This window comes from Anas platyrhynchos, chromosome 1 (genome assembly GCF_047663525.1).
Source record: "Anas platyrhynchos isolate ZD024472 breed Pekin duck chromosome 1, IASCAAS_PekinDuck_T2T, whole genome shotgun sequence".
In the NCBI taxonomy this organism is placed as follows: Eukaryota; Metazoa; Chordata; class Aves; order Anseriformes; family Anatidae; genus Anas; species Anas platyrhynchos.
Window position 1 is genome coordinate 94914677 of NC_092587.1, and position 16979 is coordinate 94931655.

General features: G+C 38.1%; 1 long non-coding RNA gene across 1 annotated transcript in view; it reads right to left on the reverse strand.

Moving 5' to 3' along the window:
* The window catches only part of LOC119714382 (uncharacterized), a 150404-nt gene that overhangs the window by 59641 nt on the left and 73784 nt on the right, over positions 1-16979 (reverse strand). The window contains exon 2 of the long non-coding RNA XR_005261526.2: positions 7618-7685. This is a non-coding gene — a long non-coding RNA (uncharacterized lncRNA). The remainder of the gene's footprint in view (positions 1-7617; positions 7686-16979) is intronic.

The following is a 16979-nucleotide window of genomic DNA, read 5'->3' on the forward strand; positions in this document are numbered from 1 at the left end:
TCTAGTGGTAGGTGTCCCTGTCCGTGGAAGGTGGTTTGAATGAGGTGATCTTTTAAGGTGCCTTCCAACCCAAGCCATTCTAGGATTAACCTGTATCTTGTCAGGCACTTTTTTCTCTGAGTTGTTTCTTCCAAGCAATCTTTGTGTCACTAGCTCATTCCTGCTACCTTTTCAAAGCAGACAAAAGGGTTCTGCTAGGACCCTAAAGGAAACACAACTAAGGAGGAAACCTCTAATTTTACTGTAGTCTGGAATAATTAAATGCTGCTAATGGTTACTCCTCTGAATATGAATATCAATGTGCTGCTAAGAATCTTAGGGGTCAGAGTCCTCAGCTGAAGTAAGCAGCATTCAATGTGCAAGTCCTTCCTGTAAGTTGTCCATTCTGCTTATATTTCCCTTTTCTGGGGGGCATCTTTAAGTTTATTGGAATTGGAAACATTTAATTCAAGTTGTAATAGAAAAAAAAAAAAGATGTATTTATTCTAATGAAAACAAATAATTTTCACAGTAGGTATTTACACATAATTAACACAGCCTTTTCCAAACTTTCTCTCTAAAAATCAGGGAACTTTACCTTTATTTTACGTGTCCAATAAGAAGCCACAGAATTAAAATGTAGCTTAGATATGTGATCTTCCTTTTGTTTTATTTTAATGGGCAGGTTACCCTGTTATGCCAATGGAATTAGTGGAAATCTGTCAGGCTTACTGTGACTAAATCGGTCAGGGCACACGTCTGATTTCAAGATGGGCTCACAGAATGTCTCAGTAAGGACATTGTCAGGCATCCCACTTACTCTTACTCCATGCAAAAGCTGGATGGTTGCTGGCTGCACTGTGTTATTGTGCTTGTAAACGAGGTGAAATATAGCATACACTTTATCAAAATTATGTGAGCTTCTGATGGCATAAAACAGTACTATACTCAACATTAAAAACTGATTTCTGTCTGTGTTGCAAGAGCAAGTCAGGAGTAGATTTCATCTATCCTGACCTGTTTTCATAAAAATGCTTTAAAGTACATTAAAGGTCGGCTATAGAGTGGAGTTACTACCTTCATCTGTACTTGACTAATCAAGGATATCCCCACTTTAGTCACAATGTAGCCAAATATAAATGTTTACATGTAGTAAATTTTGCCTTCATTAGGAGTTTGTGAGATTTTTGAAGATATTCTACTCTGTTAAGTCATGCTTTCGTGAAGTATTCCCCCCTGTATTCAGCGCGGACGAGATTGCTTTGGTATTAAATTAGAGACTGTTCCATGCACTCCTTTCTTTGGTATTTACTCCTATCAGTAATTTGTTTCTGATCTATTCTTATTTTATCATTGTGAAGTGATAAACACTGGCTTTGCTGCCAGCGATTCCATTTGTGTATGAATTCTTTCACTTTGTAAGTTTGATTTATGACTTGCTGTTGAACCTATTCATTTTATCTTGTACTAACTGTGAATTTGAGATAGAGCTGTACTAATTTGTCATCTTTTGCTACATAAAGCCTTCTTCTCCACGCTTCCCTTTCATTTGTTGCAAAATGCATAGCCTACAGACTGTCCACTGTGCCAGCTAATGACAGTTAATGAAGCTAATGAATAGATCTGATGTTTGTGTGTGCAAATAAAATTCTTCATCATAATGGCCATGCTGAATTTAAACTTTGAGGGAATTCCTAAATGAGAGGAAATATAAAGGGACTTAATAAGCCATGTGAGCACCATTTTCCAGTTTTGCCTGGCTGGAAAAATACTCAGCATCAAGAGAACAAATTCACCCTAAACTCCATTAAATGTTTTTCTTCTTTTAATATGTTTGATGTAAAACTGTATTCAGACTCTTTGAAAAGAGTTAAAAAAAAAAAAAAATTGGTCACCCTAAAACCTTTTCCTACATAATTAAGATCAGTTGCTAAAAATAATGTTTTTTTTTTTTTTTTACAGCCCTATTTATTATATCTGAATGTAAATGCAGTCAAAAGTAGTTAGGCAATAGCTGCATTAAAAAGAAACCCAAACCTCTAAGATGTGATTTAAAACACTGTTTATATCCTTATCATCAGCTGCAGAGTAAGCATTATTTTTCTAAATTCGTTCTTCCAGGAGTGTGTTCCTTTGTGTTAACTTCTGTCTTTATCAATCCCAAGAAAATTAATTCCATGGTTTATTTTCTGATTACTTATTTGGACAGGCTTTACTATCAGCCTTGTTACTTAGATAATAATAAGATAGTAAATTTAGTCATAGACATGCATGAGAGATTGAGTGTAAGGAATACTAGCCTAAAGCTAGCTAGGATCAGGTTAACGTCAATTCATTTAATTCAGTACAGTTTAATAGCAACAGAAGTTTTAGCACCTTTTTTTGTTTGTTTGTTTGTTAATACATGTATCAAGATGCCCTTACCTTGTCCCAGAGAAGGTCTTTGCTCAGGTGTTTACTTAAGGAGGTGTATTCCAGTTTGGATTGCGGACTTGAGTAATCATCAGATACGTGCCACATGAGTGGAGGTGGTATAGGATTGCCCACAAGCAAATGAGCCATGAAAAAAAAAAAAAAAAAAAAAAAAAAAAAAAACTTTCCAGGACAGAAGGCAGGCGGAAAAAGATTAAAATAAAAGAAATTAGTTCTTCTAACTTTAAAGATTCTGTGGGAGGAAGGAAGGAAAAAAAAAAAAAAAAAAGTTGATGTAACTGAAAGCTACTGAAATTGAAGTGGCTTTGGTATTAGGATGTTCATGAGCAGTTCCATAACCCTGGAGACCAGCATTTTCAGAAGGACTATGAACACTTTGCCACAGTTCTGCTCTGGGCAAAAATTCTCTTTAAAAGCAAGGATCAGACCACAACAGGGTCAGGCAAACAGTTGTTTGTTACTGCTCCTTTCCTGATGTGGCTTTTGGTGTTTCAAAAGCTTTAACGTGGGATAAAGAATTGTTGGAATTGACTAAAAGTTTTTCAAAGTTAGGCAATAGTCAGGAAAAGTAAGGAAGGACAAACAAAATGAAGAACAGAAGTATTGGTCCATTCATCTCAAAATCAGAAATAATTATCAATATTTTATAACTTTAAACTCTGTTAGAAAACATTTTATAGAAATAGAAGTCCTTGAGAAAGCTTTGCTTGATAAGCAGGTACGCAATTAAGGGAAACAGTTTGTTACAGTAACAGCTCATTATTGACCCTTTTATTGAACATACAAGTCTCAGAAGTACTGTATATTTAATGGTATTTTACAGAGTTATAAAGTGGGCAGAGGAAGTGATACATAAAATCTGCTTTTCATTTTTAGGTTGAAATACTACCCATTCAGTTAATGAAATAAAAACAACACATTTTTGTTTATGTTGTATTTAAGGTCTTTGCCCTTTGTTGAACACCAGCAAATGTTAAGAAATAGGAAGGTATTTGCAGCTTTCCAGCTCTGTTCCAGATTTCCTCTTCACTGCATGCAGACAGTGAACAGACTTCCCTGCTACTTGTCAAAAAAAAACAGATTGTGAAGGTTGTAGGGTCCTTGCTGAATCCTTCTTGTGCTCTAAAAAGGGGCTGAAGGGAAAGCTCTTAACCCAGAGACATCTGTAGCTGGAAGAGGCATCAGAGAGTAAAAACTGGAGAGTGAAAAACTCTACATGGTGTCTTGTCTTTAAAATCAGGTTGAGGATATTCTTGAAGAGTCTTGCCAGAATGTTGCTGTGCCTTTTAACATACGTCCCTCATTATACACTGATGCAAAAGTCTGTACTTGATGAGCATGAAACTCTCTAGCTCTGTACTCAACAGCCACGCACCATTATCAAACTACTGTTGAAAATCAAATGTTAAGAAAAGAAACAAGACCCAGAAAAACAGTCTTTTCAGTGACTGGTTTCTGCAAAAGAGTTCAGCAAATCATGATGACCTTCTCTAAAGCATAAAGTGTGTGTTTCTGTTCCCAGGCATCACACATTAGAAAAGCATTACAATCGGGGATGGTTTAATTGGATTAGGTTTTGCCTAGGTCTAACACAGACATGTTCACCATGTGTTTAGTTGAAACAGCCATGCTAGGTTTTTCAGTTGCACCAGCGAAGCCCCAGGGGAGCAAAAAGGCTTGTGCATGTTTGGACAGGATTTTCTGCAAGGTAAGGGAACAAGGCTGATCGGATCTGACAGTGCCCAGTGGGGACAGGGTAAATTCACGGACAGAAGTAGAATTTGAGGTTTAGTCACAGAATAAACAAAGAATGTGTCTTAAAGCACCTATCTGTCTTTCAGTGTGACAGGTCCCCAGAGATGCTTCCCTTCGCTTTTGTTAATCACATGCAAAGGATCAGAGTCAGACAAGCAGATAACCGATCTTTGCTGGCCACAAACTAATGCCTTCAAGGTCTGTGCTGCAGTTGCTTCTCCAGCAAATCTGTTAAGCTTATTCTCAGATTCTCTTTATTGGCATTTAGTTCATTGCTACTATCTGTTGGATTATCTGTTATTTTTTTCCCAATTAATGCAATCATTAACACTCTGTGTTGGGTTTGAAGGGCATTGGGATATTTTTGCATCCTGCATGTTTCAGGACAATATTAACCATAAACGGTCTGGGTGCAGATGGAGATTTCTTTTTCCAGATTTAACTACATCCTTTTTTTTTTTTTTTTTTTTTTTTTTCCCAATTAGGGTCAGGTATCTTACACATCTCGTAAGTATGACAGAGATGCTTTCTGTCTCTGCCAGTAGTGCTGGATCAGGAGCACAGAAAGGAAGAGAAGCATCTAACATGGTAATGAGCAACTCCACAAATAAGTCCTGACCTTTCTTTGAGTGTTGGCATGGGTCCCGCAGCCAGTCTGTCCAGAGCAGGTTGCAGAGTTGTCAGAGAAAAGATGTCAGGAGCTGATCCAGTTTTGCTATTGCCCAAATTTTTACTTCCATCATTGATGATAAGTAAAAAGAGGAGAGAGGTAGGATAAAGTCTAATTTGGGGAAGGGAGAAGGCTGCAACAAAAACTGGAAAAATACTAGACAAAATTTTACCAAAATCTTCCACCTTGTGGAGGCTGCTTAGTCTCCCTCTATAATACTTAAATCTATTTTTCTATGAAGTCAAGTATCTCAGGTCTGATTTACCCTTCCTGAACATATTATAGGATGGCACAGACCCATGTATGCATGTGCCATAAGAACAATACAACAGTATAAGCAAGAGTCTGAAATGCCTGATAACACAAATTATATCTTAGATCCTTACTATTTATTCATTTTTCTATTGGAAAAATTCCCTTTTTCTGCACTCTCCTTTCTTGATGGCAGTGTAAGATATGTTGAGTTTCTGCTTCCATTAATGTGCCAAGAGGTGACAAATAGGGTATTACTAAGCAAGACCACGCTTAAAGACCATATTAATGTAGAGTCTTGAGCTCAACGTAATAGTATAATAAAATTTACTTCCTAGCACAGCTGCCTTTCATTGTGACTGTAGTACTGAACAGCAGCCACTTACTGGCATGAGGTCCCACTGCCACAGGGGCTCCTTTGGGAACCTGGGAGTAGCCATGTGTCTCCTCCCAGACAACCACAAGCCTCTTCAGTATATTTGCCTCCCAAAGTGTAAAATTGTAGGAGGGAAAGTACATGCAAGGTTTGTCTCCTGAGCTTCCAGGAGGTGAGCTACAGCTGTAGCACAGGAGCCATAATGAGGTTAGCCTGTACACAAGCCTTGGCACCTCTGCTCCTCTATATGGCTGCCTCTATATGGCTTGCCAGGCAAGCTTGTGTCTAGAGTGTGTGGTTGTGGTGGTTTTACCCAGATGGGTAGCTGAGCTTTGCCACAACCACTCACTCACTCCTCCTTCTCAAAGGGAAAGGGGGAGAAAATATGATGGAAAGGGCTTGAGGATTGAGATAAGGACAGGGAGATCATCTACCAATTATCATTACGGGCAAAACAGACCCAGCTTAAGGAGATCAATGTAATTAATTACCTACTACTAACAAACTAGAGCAGGGAGAAACTTAAAGCAAACCAAAAACACCTTCCTACCCATCCACGCTCTTTCACCTCCCCCCGTGTGGTGCAGGGGAGCAGGGAACAGGGGCTGCAGTCAATCCCTGATGCTTTGTCTCCACCACTCCTTCAGGGTCACTCTCTGCCCCTGCTTCACGTGGGGTCCGTCCCACGGGATGACATCCTTCCTGAACTGAGTCTGCAGGGGCTGTCCACAGGCAGCAGGTCTTCAAGCACTGCTCCCACACGGCTCTGTACCATGGGGTCCATCCCGCAGGAGCAAACTGCTACAACACGGGTCCCCCACGGGTGGGTGGCAGCTCCCCCCAGACTCCATGCTCTTGTGGTGGCTCTCCATGGGCTGCAGCCTCCTCCAGGCTACATCCACCTGCTCCACCAGGGGCTCCTCCATGGTCTGCAGTGTGGAGATCTGCTCCATGTGGGACCCATGGGCTGCCCCTTATCTAACATGGGGCAGTTTCTGGATCCTTCTCATAGAGGCCACCCCTGCTACCAAAACCTTGCCATGTAAACCCAATACTGTGGTCTGGAAAGGTCTGACTGGGCTTGCAAGTTCTGCCAAGGTTCTAGCAGATTTGTGGGTTTTGTTTTTCTGTCACTGTGGAGAAAACTGCTATCCTCACTGGCGTATTTTCCATAGTCATAACAGCAGTTCTCCCTCCTTGACTCTTATTTCAGAAGATGAGTTAAGAAAGCATTTAAGAGCTTTAATGAGGACAATAAATGATCCCAATGGAACTGATATGCAAATCTTTTTTTTAGTACCTTGCTGAATCGTGTTCTCAAGTCTCATTTCTAACCACTGCCGTAGAAACACACTTTTCCTGCCGCTAACCACTTTCCTACACCAAAGAGATTTCATTTGGGAGCAACTAATGCTCTCCCAGTAACATACTGAGTACTCCAGTTGAACATTTTTGTGCTTAGTAAATATGCTAGTCAGTTGCTAAGAAGAGTAATGAATCCTTAAGTGTACATAAGAATGATTTATGGCATAATGTGAATTTACAGCCCATTACAGGAAATAATTACATTCCACTAATTACAAAATTTAATAGTCACTCCGGTCTAGGAAACAGCAGTATGAGCAAGCAGATTTGCAGCCATGCACTCAGAAGAGAGAACTACAGGAGGAGCAGTTAGCTGAAAATCAGTTTGCCATTTAACCCTAGCTCAACTCAGAGATCTAATTCATGAGAAAGTTGTTACTGAATTATTTTTTTTTCCAGTCAACTTTTCTAAAAACTTGGAGGAAATGGAATCATTATGGAGACTGACTAGAAGTGTATTAAGATACTTGTTTCATCAATCTTCATGTCCAGCATGTGTCTGATAAGAGTTCTTTGGGAGGAACAGCAAGACCTTTACCCACAGTGTGGGTGGTTTTGTAATGGGTATACAATAGAATACTATGGGGTGCAAAACTGTTCCTTTTGCACATGCTATTGCTCACTCTGGGTGAGCAATGTAGAACTTGCTTCTTTGAACTGTAGGAAAGATTAGTAACTGTCAGAATCAGTTTTTGTAAATGTGGAGAATAAAGCCTACCACGTCTGCTCTGAGATTTTCAGCTGAAAAGTAGACAGTCTTTGTTTTACTCTTTGATACTTGATTTACCTGTCAGGCTCTTGACAAGGCTTCACACAGTGGTGTGGTCTGCAGTCTACACATGTGAGATATGGAACCTAGGAGGCAGAGACTTTATGTTAGGATGTGTTTAATGAAACAGAAAAATCGACAACGCCAATTTTGGTTTGAGAGTATAGCATCTAATGTGAAGTGGAGCATATTAACTGAAAAGAGGTATTTGATCCAGCTTGTGTTATATCTAGGGAACTGAAAGTGTTGGAACAAAAAAAGCCACCCACTGTACGTATGTGAAATGTTCTGTCTAACCTTCATAGTGACTCTCGTGGGTTTTAAGAATAGCCTTTTGATAAATTATTCATTCTGTATTGGACTCGGGAAAGTAAAACCATCTTTCACTGTCCCTAAAAAGTTCGAACTTAACAAGATTCAGATGGGAAGAGCAGATTGTAAGCAAATTGTCAGTCAGTGGGCATATAATGAAAGTGTGTGGCAAAACTGTTATTTTGGGATGTGTGCATGTTCCAGAAGAGATGTTAAATGATAATAGTGTCCAGAGTTGATGAATTTTTTGGGAGAATGAGATAACTGCAGGAGCACAGTCAGTTAAGTAAGGGCTCATTTAAACACGACTATAGTTTTTTCTTCTCTAACTTTACAAATACACATAAGTGTGAAACCAGAAATGCAATACTTCAGCTAGTAGTGGATACCAGATGCTCCTTTCACTTTCACAGGGTTGAAAATGATGCTCTTGATCTTACCAAGACAGAGCAGAAAAGAAGCATAGTTTCTTTCAAAAGCAAGACTATATAAAATCTTTCTATGTATTTAAAGTCATAAGCATAGTGTTAAATCATAAGCTTCTCAATTGTTTTTTTCAAACAGCTGATCTGGAATTAACTGGTACCACTTTTGCTTCACCCCCAACTCCATTGTTCTGAATTTTTAACTTAGGTCTGTCTCCATTTTGAATCGTATGGTAAAGCTGAAGAAAAGTACAAGTGGAATCACCTTGATTTACTAAGGAGACAGTCCATAATAATTTGAGATATTTGTTTGGTTTATGGCTTTGTTTGTTTGTATTTGATGCTGCTTCTTTAAACCATATGAAGGTAGAAGTATACATGTTTTCTTTGTCAGAAGGAGAGATATTGTCTTGATATTTTTGTGAAAAGAATACCTACCTATCAAAAAAGTGAAACAATTTCTGTTTTGTTCATGTCTATAAATGGTATGGGTGGTCTAACTTTGGAGAAGTTGCAAACAGGTGAAAGTAGCATCAAGTTCCACAGCGTGAGTATGTACTACCTTCCACGTCCAAATTGTCTTTTCAGAAGTTGGTGTGTTCTTTGCTCTTGGTTTGGCATTCTCTGTCACCTGCTGCTTGACTAACCTGTTTGTCATAAAGTTATCAGTTAAGAAGGGATGACAGATTAGATAGTTATTCCTATTCTGTCAGGTCCCAGGATTTACAGATTCTCTGTGAAAAATGCATTAACTTCCTTTTCTAGCCGCTAATCCATATGCAGATTTAGAATGCTGCACTTTTCCTTCTGTGCTGTCTGGCTTTGTATATTTTGTATGTTGGTTGATTTTTTATTTTTTATTTTTTTTAAGGAGCCTTTAAAAAAATAGTGAAGTAAAAATGATGCATAGAAACCAAAAGCATATTCAGTTATATGATGGCACTTGAACTTCTGTTTTGGAAATACCTTTTTTTTTTTAATACAAACATCTTTTCAGGATTAAAATCACAAGACAGAAGTTGTTTGGTTTCTACCTATGTTTACAAAGAGGTTTTTTTTTTTGTTTTGTTTTCTGTCTGTAGCAAATTGCAATATACTTGAAAAACAAACAAACAAAAATAAACAAACAAAAACAAACAAAAAAAACAGTTGTTGCTATTAAATAAATATTTATTGCAATTAAATAAATAATTGCAAAACAAGGAGGCCTGAGTTTTTCAAAATAGCTGGAATGTAATGAGTCTTGGTCTACATTCTGGCCTGAGGTTAGCAGTTCGCAGCTACTCAGCCTTTGAAATTCAGATTGTAACAACAGCATGAAAGGTCATGTAAGAGGCTTGTTACAGTATTGGGTAACCTTGCCACTGAATTTCTTTCAAAACTTCATTTTGGCATGCCAAAATTTTGAGTGGTTGATATTGAACTCTTTATATTCCTTTTAGTGCTCTGTGCAATAAGCTTTACTTTCTCCTTTTGGCTTGTTGCGCAGTGGCTCTTACCGGTGTGGCTATACTCACAGCCAGAGTTTTAGAAGCCTTTGCTGATAGCATACTATCAAACTAGCGTTCAATATTACAGCAGTATGCACACATTATTATTAATAAAATATTAATTAGTTGCACTTATGAGAATTACTCTTTTGTTTATGTGATCTTATTCCTCAACCTCTACCACAAATGTAATCATAGCCACAGGTCTTCAAGTACTATTATAATATATGTTACCAGCACATACTTCTAGTCAAGAATTGTTTGACATCAATCTCATATGTAAAAGTTCTTTGTGCTATGTTGTGGTGAGACTCAGAGTCTCTGAAGCTCCTTGCATACACATATTTGTGCACTCATACACACACAATAAATAGCACAGAAATATGTAAGTTTTTGGAGGCGATTATAGAGTTATATTAATGTGGGACAGAGATTTAGCTGATTTAGAGAGCTCCTATTTCATTTTGTATTTATTGGAATGTATAAGGGTTTTGATGTGTAAACAATCAGTGTAGTAATTTACTGTAAATTGCAACTTATTTCATACGCTTTCTGAGGTAATGGCACCTGGAAAAACATGTCCTTACATAGTATGCATCCTTAAGTAACGAAAGTAAAAATGGAGTGTTGCTCCATGGGGTGAAGGCAGATGTATAATGGCTTAAAGAAGAATTTTAGAGGGGTTTGAAGTTAATCTTCTCTTTTATTGCCCATAAAGTCATATACCCCAAGAATCATCCTGTAAGGTCTCCTTATTTATGAAACATTAAATTATGTATTTGCAAATATGCAACCTACACAGAAGCGGATTTGCTTTTACCCTTTCCTGAGGTCACAAACTCAACCAAACTGAACCTTCAGTAGACCTGAGAAAATTCATTCTTGATGCTCATCAACCTTACTTTAAGAATGGAAGTGAAATTATTAGCTAGTTTCATATATACTTCCAGGCAAGCAGCAGATGGTCAGTATAACTGCACTCTACTACTAAATAAAATGGACTCAAGGACTGTTTTCTTGTGGCTAGATCAATGATGTCAAAATAACTGCAGGTTCTCTAGCCCAAGTATTTGTATATTATTAAAGTATACAGTATTTGTATATACATGTGTGTGATCATTTCAGTCCAAGGTGATGTTTTCATGGCATGAAACTGAGACACTACATCTGTGCATAGATGTGTGTGTAGGCAACTAACTTCTGTCTCTGGGCAACAACAGTTTGGGCAACTTTTAGCATAAAGCAGTTTCTGTGAGGAGCTGAATACAAAGCTATTTTTGTATTTATGAATGCACACAGTCACTAACTATGACTAATGAGCTACTAGACTAAGCATTAATATGCTCATCATCGCCTGATGAAATGCCTGATGGGGCTTTACCAGCCAGGCGGTTGTCAATCAGGTGGTGATGGGTCAGTCTCCTTTGCTTCTTAGAACGAGCTGATCCTCTGGTGTTCCTGAATTTATATCTTCTGAGGCTCTACTTTTTTTTTTTTTTCTCCTTTTTTTTTTTTTCTTATAGCTCTATACATTTTTGTATATGTATTTTTCCTCTTGTATTCTTTAGCTGCTCACTGCTCCTATCTGAAAACTTAGGCAGCTTTGTTTTTATCTCATGCAGCCTCACCTTACCTACTTTTTCACACCTTTATATATATTTTTCTCAGTAAAAGAGAACTAAGATCATGCAGCTACCTGGCATGAAGGTGGGTGTTGAACCACAGACCCTGAACCACTGGTTGAAGATTTGGGGGTACAAAGTATGTTGAGATACTGTTGAAGAGTGGTGTGTGGTAAAGGGAGCTAACCCTGGTGCTGTCTTGTCCACACAATGGGAATTGCCTCTAGCATGTCTCTAGAAACCTGGCAGAAAGCATCTGAAGGCTGGTGCACTTTGCAGGCTGTTAAAATGGTTCCAGTTTGGAGAAGCAGCTTATTTCTTTTGTAGATTGAAGCCTTTATTTTCCAGGATGCAGCTATAGCTGCAATTGCATGCTGTCCTGTAAACTTTTAAAAATATAAGATAGTTTATTTTACCCTGAGAATTTCTGAGTGATATTTACTTCAATTTGAGAAATGCTAACCTGTGTGCTGTTAAATGTGTGTGCTGTAATTGGATTATTACTTCATAATGTTTTCAAATTCTCCCTCCTGTCAGTTGACACATGCAGCAGGCAATTTTTTTCAGCTATCCTTTCTCAGATACCCTGCTCTTGCAACCTGAAATGTATGTATACAAGCTATTGATTGTCTCAAAAATCCATTATTACTAGGTAGATCTCAGTAGCATTACAGCTGTAGTTGACATGCAGATGATGGATTGTGCTCATTAAACACTGATCTTTTAATGGTGTCCCAAACTTTTGGGGATTAAAATTAGGATTCAGAGTGGGAACAAAGGAAGACTGGAAAGAGTAAAGCTTTCCATGGCCCAGAACTACAGTGACTAAGGCATGAATTCTTCTCTAATGTTTCTGAAGGTTTGGGTGCTCCTTTGCTTTCAGCTGCTCTGGCAGGGAAAGCCACAGATCTCTTTGTTGTTCAACAGAGTGTGTCTTTCACATAAAGCAGCATGGAAGAAACTTCTGCAAGTCAGGTTAAAACTTGTAAGGGTGAATTAATTGAGTTCCAGATTGCTGTGTTAGGGATTCTGCTCTAAATTTTCTTACTAGTTAGGTGGTTTTGTTTGCTTGTTTGTTTGTTTGTTTTTATATATTACATTGAAGCTTGCAGTGTAAATGTATTTTAAATGATTAACTGACCTTTCTTTAGTGTGGGGTAGGACATTTAAATTATGATTTTTGCAGAAAGGAAAAAAAAATGGTTCTAGCCCTGAATGGAGTTTTGAGGGATGAATTGTTCTTTCCTCAAATCTTGTTTGTGCTGGGTAGTGAATTGTGTCCTCATGAATTTACCTGAACTGGCACAGTGCCCCCAACACACTCAGGTATCTCATGGGAGAAGTCTAGCTGGAGACCCCAACTCCCTGGGGAGAGCTTGCACACGAGGCACTTAAACTGCAGCTCTGATGATGCACTGCAGTGCCAGCCGTTGGATCATGTTAATGTCAGGTACCCTGGTTTTGACTGAAAAATGTCAGCATTGCGTCCAGCATCAGAGTTTTTTTTTTTTTTTATAGTTGATAACCTGAGGGCTTTGGAAGGACTTAACCACTTTAAATTTAGTTTTATTCTACTGCTGTGATGTGATACCACTTCCTTGCACAGTGTTGCTGCACTGTTCTTGAGGCACTTTTATAAACCACTGTAGCTGGACTTCAGACAGAGTAAGCTGTAATGAAAGCTTATTTTGGACACAATGCCAGCAGAGCAAAGGAAAAAATGCAATTTTCTTTCAGTCTTTTAAAGGAAATCCACTGAGTGGGACTTTTTTCCTTCCCGATTTACTGCCATGTTTGGTTCTCTGTAAATCATGATAGGCCAGCTCTGTTTCAAAACCAGGCACTCACTGACCCTTCCTAGCTGGAGGGGCAGATAAGGCTCCTGATGTGGAATGAGGGAGGCTGTGTGCTCCGCATGGCATGAACTGAGTGAGCATTTGTCGTGGGCCAGGGTGGAAGGAGACCCTTGTAAATGATCCAGTGCTCCTAAGGTATGTGACATGTCTGTGAGTGGATGGCCATCTGCACACAAACAGCTTTCAGTGCTTAGGGAGCACCTGGTAAAGGCTGTATATAACCAAGCCACACACAGTAGCTTATATCGTTGAAAAATTTTTAGATTCAATCACTGGCTGAAGCTTTCCCTCGTGTAGGTATAAACACATCTTGATATTCTGGCTAATGGAGGGGTTGACAGCTCTGTGTTTAGACTCCAGTAAAATCTCTTTTTTTATCCTCCTGAATACACCTTATGAAAGTGTCTTCATCTGTATAGCATTACCTGCCAGGCAAGATACTGTAACTTTCCCTCTTTTTCCCTTGAGATGCATTTTCCCCTTAAAGGGACATGGTGGACAGGGCATCAGAGCTATGCTTAAAACGCCTCACTTCATAAGCACGATATGCTTTGATAACCTCTTTCCCAGCACCTTTCTCAATTGAATGGTCATCAAGCTCCTGTCAGAAAGCCCCCCTTCAGCACAAGGCGTGCCTTCTCGCAGCAGGCGCTCTAGCCTTGACATGGAGGAAATAACAGCTTGCCACCTATTCAGAGGTAGAGTCACCTTGGAGGATCCGTGCTGCTTTTATTTTTCTTCCTTGAAAATACTGTCTTGTTGCACATAAGCTCATTTTATATATATCTATGTATTTTCCTCCGAATGACTAGCTAGCCACAATTTGGTTTCACTTACCATGCTGTCAGAAAGGGAAATAGTTTGGATGCAAATCTTAACCTTAAACCATGTTGAAACAAAATGAGAGTACCAAACAGGAACAAAAAAAAAAAAAAAAAAAAAAAGCTAAAAAAGCGACTGTCCTGTGTAGTAAAGTTATGTATATATTTATCTAGAATAGTTATACAGTTATTATCAAATGCTGATAATAACTTTATTTAGTTTTTGATTCCTTTCTACTTGTGAATTATGTAAAGCTTTATCCAAAACTTCGACTTTAAACATGGAAGGCTAAAAATAGAATTTAAATTTGTAATTCAAGCTTACAATTTAACAAGAGTCTAACCTTTTTGCAGGCATCATATTTCAGGGTAAAGAAAAAAAGCTCAATGCTTATTTTTAAAAAGGCAAGTGTTATTTTCAGTTAGTGAGTTGAGTTATCTTTATCCTGGATTATGGGACTACTAGCTCCCACTCCTCATTGACAGCCATGCCATGTAATAGCAAAAGAGTTTTCCCACTTTCTCAACTCCTCAGACATTTCTCAACTTTAAATTACTCTCTGAATTGAAATACTTGAATGAACTGACACAGAAAAAAATCTACCTGTAAAGCAAGTCTTTCTGCAAAGAAGCTGTGGCTGTAAAAAGTTGGTTCAGTTCTTCTAACTGTTTAAGCTGCCTACTTGTATTAGAAACCACTGTCTCTAGGACTTAACTGGTTCAAAAATCCTTAAAGGCCAACAAGTACTACCTGAATTATTTAATTTTTAGAGAATAGAGTGAGTAACAGGTAAGGTTAAAAAAAAAAAAAAAAGTTTTATAATTTTTGAAATTAGCCTGATAAATGTATGTCAAATGAAATCACTTGTTTTTAAACAAAGCAATGTAAATTATAAATATTGTTTGTATTAAAACTAGATGTTTCTTTAACAAAGCTTTCTTCAGAAATAGGTCCCATACTGTAATGGCATATCCATGTTATACTTCTACACTGTCACCCAAAAACATCATTATTTTCAGCCCAGCGGCATTCATTTTTGAAGAATTTGGAAAACCATCTTCACACAAAGAAAGTGGTTTATAAACACACATATATATACAAAAAAATATAAAAAACAAAACAGAAACCTACAATTCTGTTTAAATTAATCCTACAGGAAGACTAAAGTACACAAACTCTACCTGAAAGGTGCAGATGCTTTTATTTTAAATTTAGATGAACCTTTGCACAGCAATACCGTTAAGGGATTAACATTGCATAACGAAGTAGTAGCGTTTTACAGTGCAGCAGAGTCATAGCCTCTATAGTGAATGATCGCTATGGTTACTGAGGATGGTATGCACTGTATGTATGCTGGAGAGGTTATGACAGTAAAGCAAGAAGTCATAGGAATTAGTGAGCTCTTCATTATTATTATTGTAATGGCTCCCCAATGGGCAATGTGCACTAGGAAAAAACTCAGACACTCTGAAAAGTATTTAGCGTGAGCACACTGCTACCTCTCCCCCAAGGTTAATAATTCATCTATATACACGTGAAGTACCAGAAGGCCCTAATCTATACTAAACTAAGCAATTTCACTTTGTATCTTCTTTGCTTTATAGAAAAGCTTCTTGATAAAAATGTGCTAGCTAAATTGAGGCTACGTTCTTTTTCTCTTTGAGTGACTGGCATGAGATAGGAAAGAAGAAAGAATCATGAAAGACCTCCCTGAAGGGGAAAAATATTTAAAGTGAAAATGACAGTTGGAGAAGTAAAGTTTAGGAAAAACAAAACAAAAACAATCAAACAAAAATGAAGCAAAAAATAGCTTTCTTTGCCATCACTGACCACACAATTCATGCCATTCTGAACAACAGTGTCGGACCTTTCTGAGCTCTCTTTCAAGCTTAATGTTGCAGATACTTTTTCAACTAAGGTGAAGTAAAAAGAGGCCATGTGCTAAGAAAATTCACCTGCATAAATTCAACAAATTTTTTCTAGTGAAACTCCTTTCAGCATTTTAGCCTCATCATCTCTGAGACCTGCAGGACACAGGACCAGGAGTAAGCTCAAAATAAATGGAATAATTCAGTATCCTCAACCTTAACACTTCAAAGATCATGACTGATTCTTCCTCCCCTGCTATTCTCTGCATACTGCAACTTATCATTATTTTTTATGTAGTGGTGTTCTGTTGTTTATTTGTTTGTTTGTTTTTTTCCCCAGCTAAATGTGTGGATTCCTGTATTTGCTTTCACAGCAATTTAGTTCCAAAATGTATTCAGTTCATTGATCTGGAAACACTTTTTTTTTTTTTTAAATTAAATAATGTCAGCAGAGACCCTCACAAGCATGTGGGAAACAAATAACTTTCAGGAGACGTAGAATAATCTACCTGTGAGACTGCCACATCACTCATGGAATGACTCCTTTGTATTTCCTACAATGTCTTGAAGCAGTAAAGGATTTGCCTTGCTTTTATTTTTCACTTTAAGTCTTAAACACCAGATCTGTTTATTCTTACACTGAATTGTTTGCCTTTTCCAAGTTACAGTGGATGTGTGTGTTTGTGAGGTGAAATCAAAGCAGGAGCAGCCATGATTTGAGATAGCAGGGTGTCGGGGTGCAGTCCCTGGGCTAGTTGCTGTTGAGCCTTAGGAAGGACCTCACAAGGAAGATGTTTCTTTTACCAGGAAGTTTTAAAGCAGAAGGTTGGTTTAGCCAGCTAAGCTCAGAAGGGCATGATAACAACAGAGCAGTAGGTGGTTATTAAAAGATTTATAACAAGGTTAAGTAGCGGTAGTAAAAGTGTTAAGCACAAATTCCTGTTTCTCCTGCATCTGTTAGTTTTCTCTAGCTGCAGTAGCAAAA